We start from the raw sequence: 11060 nt of genomic DNA on the forward strand, positions 1-11060 counted from the left end.
ATATAGCCAAAGACTATTGCTGCTGGTCTGGGCTATGAATAACCAACATGTAAACACACAGGGACCCTAGCGGAGATTTTTGCAGAGTTAAAATAATGAAAGTAGACTTGTTCCGATGTTTGAAAATAAAATGTACATAGTTAACAAATACTTTCAAGTTATTTCAAAAGCATTTCGTTGATGGACACAAAGCCTAATTCCTGATATTTGCCGTAATCATTATTTATCGCCTCATGAATATTCATTGAGTTACGCCGAACTACAACTAACGCGTACACCAAACGACTCGTATATTCGTATGCAGACCATAGAAGTCAATTCGTACATATTTTTATATGCAATAAAACTTAAGTAGTTTATTATAATTAAACTAAGTCTTTTGGTTGTTTGAATCAATTTCTAATATCTGTTTACAATGCTATATTAGAAAAACGAATAAATGTTTTTTTTAAGAAAGAAGAAAAAAGATCACGGCATTTTAATCAGTTAATCAGTTAATAAAAGGGTTGTTTGGGGTATATACGATGCAATAAAATTTGCCTGATTATCTGATTTGCGGATAACAATTTGTCAAGGCTATAATTACAAAGACTGTAACGGACAAAAGTTACACATTTATCTCATTCCTATTTAGAAACTCTATCGTGCCTCTGATAAAGTTTACCTTTCAAAAGGTGTACAAAAAAGGTACTCAAATACATGTGCATGAAATGCTACTAGCGATAGGATTAATACGATTTTATTGGGGGGGGGGGTATTTAGGTCAGTTTTCTGCGTGTGTTCACAAAGCTATTATATGTATTGCACAATGACTGTTACAGTATTTGAAGAATTAAGGGAAACTAAAGTATGTGCATCAGTGAAATTCCTTAATTTCAGAGGGAGTTATCCAATTTATTATTAGCAACGAGGAAAAGACACTTTGACATTATCATCCGTGTGTCATAGGGCGACAAAACACATTATATAATATTTTATAACTTGTTTTTATGCATATTTCAGTTTGATGTTTGGTATGGATTTTTTTTAATGAAAAATGTCCACAAGAGTAGTAAAGATTTTATATCACAGTGAGAATTTATAACACTTCACTTTTAAGTACAAAAATATAAATTTATGAATTAAAATACATATACATGTATTGTGAAAAAAAATGTAATAAACCTTTATAATTTCCATATCATTTTACAAATTATTACAACATTTTATCTTATTTAATGCCAGTCGCCATTTGACGTAGCGGGTTTGCCTTGGAGTCACGGGCCTGAAGGAATCCATCCTTACGTTGCAGATTCGACTCCCACTGTGGGACACCCCCTTAATTCAGATCCCGTGTTGCAGTAACTGCTAACCAGAAAAATATCCCTCGCTGCTCAAAATTTATTCTCAAAAGGGACGTTAAACAAACTAAATCATTTCATGCCACCGTCTTTTAGTACTGACGGTACTTTGATTCATCATAGCGTTAAATTATTGATTTTTGTCAGAGGGTTTCAATAACGTTGATCGATGACGTCACAACTGCATCAAAACAAAAATTAAGAGAATGTGATGACGGCGCTGCTTGTATCCAGATAACTGTGTTTGAGAGGGAAATACTTTTAAAAATGTTTGTGATTTACTAGATAAAAGGGGCATTGATCAGGTGTACTGATTTTAAAGCCGTATGTTTTTCTTTACTGAAGACAAGAAGCTGCGTCCTTATGTAAGTTAGGATTTCCTCTGATATTCTTGAAAAACATCAAAGAATGCAAATAAAAGTAATAAACATGCCCGCATAATGGAATATGCCAGCAGAGCAATTGCTATTCATAACGCCATGTTCACTGAATGACGTTGTTTATTTCTTAAATAAACGAGAATTGAAGATATTTCTGAGTGTATACAGGTGGTTATTTCATTTGCACTTCTATTACTTTCATTGAATATTCACGATTCAACATAATTCACTTTAAATCATTAAAGTATGGGATATTGCTCCTTTGGACAGGTCAAACCATTCAGGCTACATTTCCCTAAAACATTTGTGAACTGTTATCTAACATTGCAATATTTTTGTCATATAAATTTGACTTTATATTTCAAAGTTTGCATTTAATTAAGCACATTTGCTAAATGTTACTGCAATCTAAAGAGAGTTTGTGTTTTGTAAACCCAAAAGTTTCACTTACTTGTTGATAGATGTATCATTTTACTGACAGTTCACAACTCCTACACTTAAATAAAAGTTTATAAAAGTAAAGATAAATTTTTGCCGGTTCACACGTGGTATTTGTGAAAAAAGAAAGTTCTGTGAGATCAAAACAACACTTTGATGTAATGAGAAATTTAGAAGAAAAAATGTCACTGGTTTCTCATGTTTTCCTAATACAAGGGCCATTCAAAAATACGTAGACAAGGTTCCTCCTTATTATTATTATTACAAGATTATAGATCAAAACATTTCGGAACTGAAGATATTTTATTTCGTTTCTGCTCCATTTATTAGAGGTATGTCTATAAATACTTTAAAGTGAAAATTGGTAGATTACTTACATGATCGGGAAAAATCCGTCGTCAAGTCAGTGTATAAAAAATGGACTGACAATTTGTATGTAAACCGTCAGTCAGCATTTGAATCAATGATAAATTGTATTTGCTGACAAGGTTATTGTATCGACCATAGAACTTAAAAAATGATAACTTTAAACGAGATTCCTGTTTATCTACAGTTTAATAAAGTTTATCTATAAAAACCTGTTGTCACCCCTGGCTTAAATTGTTTTAAGGTATGAGATACAGAGAGGTCACAGGAAGATAAGAAAGTATTTCAATTTTTTTCAAAATTTCATTGATTTTACAGCGCATTTTGTTTCAGAAAACAAAGAACACAAGCTTGCTCGTCTACCAAATGTAACTATTCAATCACTTGTATCACATGCATCTTGTATATACAAATATCAGATACGCAAGCTTGTGCTTTTTGTTTCATGAAAGGAAAAGCATCTCCGATTTAACAAACTTTCGCAAGAATAGAAAAAATTCAGGAAAATGTTCCACTTTGGCACCCTCTTGTGGCCTCTATGTAACTTTTGTATTAAAATTGATGCTGGTTTGAGAACAATCATCTTTTTATGCTGCAAATTTCAATTTTAACTGTGTTCTGATATTTTACATCAAGCAATAATTTTAAAGATTCCTGATTTTTGAAAAGAAAACATTTTGTTTGTTTCATATTTTTAGCGTTTTTGTGTGTTCACTTTTCACTTCTAGGTCGAGGTAAGAAGTCCCCAGAAACTGCCGCTAGGTCCTCCAATGTGTAAGAAGGCGTCGGAACACAGTCAAGTCCCTCCATGTTTGAGAGAACCTTCAGGGGACCTTTTGGATCACTGTAATACATTTCAACGCTGTCACGAATTCCCAAACTTGGGTCTTTGGGGAAATAGTTGAAAGGCAGAAGGAAGAAGCTGACGTCACCACCGACAGTTTGCATAATGGGAAGTTCGGACGTATGTGGTATGTGGTGGATGCCTAAAGTGACCCAAGCAACAAGGTCCTACAAGAAAACAAATACACACGCTTTCATAACAATATAGTTCGCAATGGGAGTTTACATAAATTTTAATATTTCTTGTTATTAATCGTAGGCTCAGTGGTTTGAGAGCTTGCTCTAGAAATCCTGAATAGGAGTTGATCCTTACGTCACGGGTTCGAATCCACTGTGTGACGTGGGGACCTGTCTTTTGGATGATACCCTATAAACCAAGATCCCGTGTCGCTGTATTTGCTTGATAGAAAATGATCCCTTTTTGCTCAAAGGCCGTAAAGTCTTAAATTGCAGCCCTATACTGGGAAATTTTTGCGTCTTTCCATGAGTTGGAATTTCTAGGAACATTTAACAGCAAACACGATTCTATTTGACATTCAGATATGTCGACAACATACATGTAGTCTTTCATTCGACATAAAGATATATCGACAAAGTTTTCTCAAACTACAGGCATGTTTTATAATATGTTGCCTGGTTTTAAACAAATGAACTCGATATAAAAAGATACTTCATAATCTGTTGCATCTCTAGATATTTGGATGTTTTTCTGAAAATAGACGTTAATGGACGTAAGGAACATCTATAGATTGAGCAATATGACAGTAGTAATGACTTTAACATTTCAAACATAAATTTACCGTATTTATGTAGCTATATGCCAACATGTCTTTTAACATCACTCCTCAGTCCACTATGCAAATAAATGAGAGTAACATAAAAAGATTCAGGAGATGAACAAACACATATCAAGAGAAAAAAATATAAAAACAAAGATAGCGGGAACGAAGTTAGTATAATAAGAAGGATATGGAGATAACGAACAGTATTCAATATCAAAGTCCATTAAACAATACAAAATAGGAGGAGAGCAAACACGGACCTCCCAAACATCAGAGGTGGGATCAGGTACCATGGAGGAGCGAACATCCTCTGCTGACCGGTAACACCCACCGTGTGCTCCTTGTCATGGTCGGGAAATAACGGGAAAAATCCGTCGTCAACTCAGTGTAAAAATTAGTATGAAAAACATCAGTCAATATTTGACTCAAAGATAAATTGTATTTGCTGACAAAATCATTGTATGACCATAAAACTTACAAAATGATGACTCCAAACTAGCCCGTTAGAAATGGAAGCGAGGACCGTGACAAGGTAATTTTATTGACATACTTCATATAAATTGTTTAGAACTAAAATAGTGTCGGTTTTGACTTCGGATTAATTTGTTCACATTAAGGTTAAGGGCACGATTCACATTGCTTGCATGATAAATGACTTGTTGATCTTCCGTTTTTAAAAATGAGGGTTGCAAAGTAAGGATTCAATCTTTATGTCGCGGGTTCGAATCCAGCTATGTGACGTGAGGAACGGTCCTTTGGATGAGACTGTTTAAGCTGAGGTCCCGTGTCGCAGTAGGTGCTGGCACGAAAGAGATCCCCCCAGCTCAATGGCCCTAAGTGCCAAGTATAGGCCAAAATTTGCAGCTCTCCACCGGCAAGTGGCCACCACTCGCCGGTGGAGAGCTGCAAATTTTGAGTGTGAAAATTTTCGATAGGGAGTTAAACAATATACAATCAATCAATTTATAAAAATGAAGAATAACATTATAAGAGTCGAGAAACAATGTTCTCACTCTCGCTATCTCTGAACAAATCCCCTTCGGGAAAGTCTCTAATGCATTCAAAGAAAAAAGTTGTCTAGTTTATCAATTATAGAGAATGCATTTTGAATTTCTACCTCTTGCTGAATGGGTTCAACTCCTATAAAATTCTCAAAATTTACGACCCGGTCTTCTCCATCAAAGGTAGCATATTTAGAGCTACTATATTGTTCAGTTTCCTTTCTCTTTGTGACTGCCAATTGATACCTCATCCATGATGCTCCCGGCTCGTTCCCGACTCCATCTCTGAACAGATTCCCCTTAATAAAAGCCGATATGCTTTAGGATTCCCAAATTTATCTTTATTTTCTTCATTGTAGAACACATGGTATTTGGGTTGGCTAAAATTATATCTTAAAGCGGCCTCTCTCTCCGTTGCATAATCTTCTTTAACTATTTTAGTCTGGAACCATTTTTCGGGATATCTTCCTTTTAAAAATTGGTTTGGAACACTTTCTTCTCGTATATCATAAGTGGAGTAACTGTTTTTTGTGCCTCCGATGTCAACATCAACCTTAAAATTAAACATGTGATGATGAAGCATGCCTGTAGCTTGTTCGTTTATCTGGAAGCCATATTTGCAGCTGTTTTGGACGTAGGACGGCAAAACAATCCCTGATGTTGTTACTTTAGTCTCCATTGCGCCATTGTTGTAGAACATAAAGTCATAGATATAGTCATAGTTTGCCAGAGTTGATATCATCCGGAGAACAAGTACAGTTTTAGGTGCCCCTTCATAATAGCCAGATGGATAGTCGTCTCTTACATAATGTCGTCTGAGCGGGATACCAGTATTGTGTTCGTACACGCATACAGACTTCTTTTTTATAACTGGCGTATCTGACGTTTCTGACATAAATCTTGTATCTACAAAAGTTGCATGACTTGGACAATCAACGCCTGGCACTAATGTCTGAATGTTGTTTCCAATCAAAACGACACTATCAAAGAAATTAGCAAATCTACCAATAGGTTCAGAGGACAAATAGAAAACGGTCATCTCTGAAAGACCTAACTGATAAACGATCATTTCATTTTTAAATTTGATTTGATACAACTGAGGACCATGAGTAGGTGATACTCCAAACTGAAAGTCCCAATTCATGTAGTGAACTGACTGGCCTTTGATTGAGTAACGTTTTCCGTCTGGCTTCACTTGCATTGGAGGTCTTTGTGGATGTGACGGAAACATTTCAGATGGATGTGAATCTGACGGGAAACTCACATGAAGTTTTTTCACCATTCCTCTTAGCCGAGCCTTTCTAAATGATTGAAGCGAATCAAACAGTTGGCCATTGTACCAGACATCTGCAGTCTGTGGTTTAGCCGTCCCGTTTATGGTGACAAGAACAACAAAATCAACAGGATTTAGGGTGCTTGGGCGTCGTCTTTGAAAAAATGGAAACCAGAAACCTCGAAAGCCTTCATCTCGAATTCCCGAAATTATTGCGGCATAAGGAATACTTATTTCAAACCCAAGACACCTGTTTCCACAGTTCACAAGAGAACCCTCAAAACTTTCAAGCAAAATATCTCCAGCCAGCCTATTTGCCTCCTCTATGAGAATTTCCACAGCTGCTAATGTTTCTGGATATGTGGCAGGTCTGAAGGAAAATGGGATATATCTTGGTATTCCAAAAAACCCTGGACGTGGAGCTAGCTGCACGCAATACTCTGCTACAACAGGATTCACCATTCCACCATGAAATACAGTGACCAACGCTTTCCGTTTCAATTGTCTATGAGGATCACTTTCGATGGACTTTTTTTGAGGAAGAATTAATTCCATGGTGTAAATGTAGTTTGAAGACAAAGTTGCCTCACTCTGCATTGTCAAATTCAAACTTCTTTGTGAAAGCATGAAATGGAAAATTGCTTTAATTTCCTCACTCGTCATATCATGAAAAGTTGGTGGTTTTTTAGGTTCGCAGAGATCAATGGAATCTTTAAATGGCGATCCAGGACATTTAAGACAACCTTTTGCTATATTTACATCATTTGTGGGGACTGTAAGAAAAACAAAAAAAAATAGACAATGAAGCTAGCGAGGTTTTGAAATCATCAAAGAACCAAAGTTTAAAAAAAGAAAACAAAATATGATGTTTGAAGTAGGTTAGTCTTGACATTATTAACTAATTTTTTCGTTTTAAAGACATAAATTATCCAATGCTTGATCCACAAGTTCCGGGATTTACATATTGTCTCCCTTGTGGAAGTAATTGAATATAACATGTCAAAATATGTGAAGTTGTTGGTATTTTTCAAAACAAAAAAGTTAAAGTTATACAGTTTTCATAGAAACGGTTGTTTAAAAATGCAGGGGACACATTAATTCGTTCTTTATTATTTGAAATCTAAAATCTATGATGGATAAAAAAATGCTAAATGTCACAAGAAACGAAACTGACGCCATTAATAATTTGCTTCAGCTTAAACAAGTCATCAAGTTTTCTAGATATTTACTTATTCTGTTAATGGTTTGTTGTTGTTTAACAAAAGCAGGGTTCTCCATCATTTGAAATTTTACTGTGTTGCAGAGTTTACGTGAAGCACTAACATTTCGCGCTATTTTCGCGATCAAATTCGCAGCTGAATCACTATTCATTAAAATTATAAAAGAATATATGCACAAACTTTTGAAAAAAAAATCTTAATTTTTTACACAAATGCCTTGGTCGTACAAATTGATCAAATTTAAAACACGTGTTTCGAAAAGCAGAGGAAATTCTGATCGATACAGTCAAACTAGTTACCACTTTTGAAAGTAAATAAGTAATTTTTTGTCAGTTTTTTTTTATCAAATTACCGAATTGCATAGAAAAAAAGAGAATCTTCAGAACAATATAATACTCTTAAGAGTTAATTGAAAATTTAAAACAATAGTCCAATCCACACTTTTCAAAAGTTATGTCCCTTGGCCGCCATCTTAGGGGATAAACCCATAGAATCCACACAGTAGCCTTTGTAGTTTTCAGGTTTCTAACTTCGTCATTTGACTTTTAGAAAGCTCTGCCTTTTGTGTACTGATTGCCCCAAGATGGGGCAACCCACAAATCGAAAGGAAAAAAATAAAACACAATGGATTTCTCACAGCACGCCCCAATATTTGGTAGCATTAAGAGAAGAAATGACATTTCTTTCCCTTTTGACCTTTTGGTTGACCTCGCAAAGGGAAACAACTTTCGCAAAGTGTGGATTGGACTATTTAAATCTATTGAATGATTTCGGTACGATGATATGTTTGACTTTGACAGTGCGAACATAATTCTAGAGTCGTGGCTCTATAGAAAAGACATATTTAATATATTTTTTTTTTAAATAATACAATGTATTTTTAATGCAGCTACCAATTAAACGTTACATAGAAGTGTGAAACAAATTATAACTGTTTTGTTCCTTCATGCGAAAAGTCCGGCGAGGGTCTAGGAGATAATTGTTTATGCAAGGTGAAGCCCTAATTAAGTGCTCTACCTGTTAGACTTGAAAGATGGTATAATTGTTTGATTAAAGTTTCAGTTAAAGAGAATTTATAAGTTGGATTTTCTGATTTTCACAGATCTTATTGTGTCGGCAAATTTTTTACTGTGTCGCACGCATAAAATTTGAATCGTTACTCTGTCGGAGAAAATGTTACTGTGTCGGGCGCAACACAGTAAAAGAGCTCATGGAGAACCCTGCAAAAGTCAATGTCAATTTAGTTTTGGGAAAATATAGGTTACAAACACTCCTTCTAACATGCATTAATAATTTCAACCGGTAGGCCATTCTCATGTAAATTTGTTGTGTGGTCTAGTACTAATTGGTACAAAGATAAATGTGATGGATGTGAAAAAGCAGAGAAAATGATTGAGAATATGAGGAAAATGATTTGTCTTTGTGCTGACATTAAACGTCACCAAAAATGATGTGACATGCTTAACTGGACATTATGTCAAAGTATGCTTGGATTTTACAACTTCCCATTTTTAAAAAAAGCGAATTAAACGTAATTGGAAAGAGATGAAATTTTCCCGTTTATCTGCATAGTCTTGTCTTACCACGAATTTTGAAGAAATTCCCCATGATATATATTTAAGTCTAGCCTTTTTGACGCCATTGGAAGCTGTTTTTTTTTCAATTAAAACGGAACTCGTAAATATTCTTACATTGCCATTTGTCATTTACAAAATTATTTTGTTAAAAAAAATTCTTATCGTACACCCAAGTACTCTGATGTTATATATAAGAAATGAGTTTCCGATTGATAATATATGTGCAGCTTTTGAAGATCAAGTATTCCAACAATCTTTAGGAACTTCGATAGGCCATAGTTGTGCTCCTTTATTAGCAGACGTGCTGATTTTTTTTCAAACACTTCTATATGAAGAACAAAACGCTTCCTGCATCTTTCAACTTCAGACTTAGATATAACGACGTCAATATATGTCAATATATATGTTCATAAGTTGATTTGATATATTAAGTTAATTTGAAACATCACCACTTTTTTTTTATCGTGCAAACGCCTACCGTGACACAAGACCTCAGTTTTTAAGGTCTCAGATTGTCTCTTAACTTTCACTTCTAATGGTATAGTCAATACTTATTTTTAATTCAAGATTAATGTGGCACTGCCAACAAACTCGCACATAGGCCCCCTGATCACAAAGCTAACGCCTTATTATTAAGCTACCGTGTATTTTCGTCATTCGTATGATTTATTAGCAAATTCATCATATCATTGAATTGCATTTTGATGGACATATTTTATAGCAAGCGTGATGTATTTGTTTAAATACACCGTTTGAGTATAGATTCCGTCTATCTTATCTATACCAAAGGCTTACGGCGGGTGTGCGCCGTCATCAAGAATACACTTGGATACCTTATCATACCTCTGGAATTTCGAGGGTCCGTTTTTATGCCATGTTCACAAGTTTTTATTGTCAGTATGTTTTAGGATCTATAACTGTATGTCGGCTTTACCTTTTTCATTGACGTATATTCACTACCAAAATATACCATACCCCGTTAGTGCCACAAAATCAGTAAAGCTTAATTTTGTATTTTACATTTTTTTTGATCAAGCCGCCCGAGTATACATGAATAGGTCAGGTCACCTTCAAAGTAAAAAGAAATTAATAAACGTGGAGCTATGGTCCAATCCTATGAAGAAAACAACGCTTCTAATAATATACATGTTGACCTTTTAATTGACTGATTTAACATTTTGAGATAAATTGCCATTATTATACCAGTTTCTTACCTGTTTGTTGATACCTGACACCTTTGACTCTCGTAACAAGGAGAGCGATCACCAGTGACCATGATATCTAGAAAAGTAAGAAAGATATGGAAATAACGAACAGTATTCGATCTCAAAGTCCATAAAACAATACAGAATTAAAGCAAGCTAACACGGACCCTCGAAACATCAGAGGTGGGATCAGGTGCCGTGGAGGAGTGAGCATCCCCTGCCGAACCTATCACCCGCCGTGTGCACCTTGTCATGATCAGGAAATAACGTAAAAATTCGGCGTCAATTCAGTGTATAAATAATGGACTAACAATTGGTATGAAAAAAGTCAGACAGCATTTGACTCAATGATTAATTGTATTTGTTGACAAGGTCATTGTATCGACCATAGAACTTACGAAATGATGACTTTAAACGAGAATGCTGATATTCTTGTTTCATCAACTTGCTTGTCAATAATTTACTTCGTTTTAGTAATTGTTCGTACGTAGAGCATGCTTTTGCGTATCGAATCAACTGGGATATATATACTCCGTATGCAGGTGATGAAGGTATATTGCTGCATAAGTAAGGGAAATTGACGATAGAAAAGTTAAAGTCATCACGTTTATCATATAGCTTGGTTGTTAGATTAC

General features: G+C 35.1%; 1 pseudogene; it reads right to left on the bottom strand.

Moving 5' to 3' along the window:
• Nucleotides 1–3235: 3235 nt before the first annotated feature.
• LOC134276699 (putative amine oxidase [copper-containing]) lies at nucleotides 3236–10496 on the bottom strand (annotated as a pseudogene).
• Between the last annotated feature and the right edge of the window lie 564 nt (nucleotides 10497–11060).

This window comes from Saccostrea cucullata, unplaced genomic scaffold (genome assembly GCF_032062105.1).
Source record: "Saccostrea cucullata isolate Sc308-1 unplaced genomic scaffold, CSIRO_AGI_Scuc_v1 ctg6834, whole genome shotgun sequence".
Classification (NCBI taxonomy): Eukaryota; Metazoa; Mollusca; class Bivalvia; order Ostreida; family Ostreidae; genus Saccostrea; species Saccostrea cuccullata.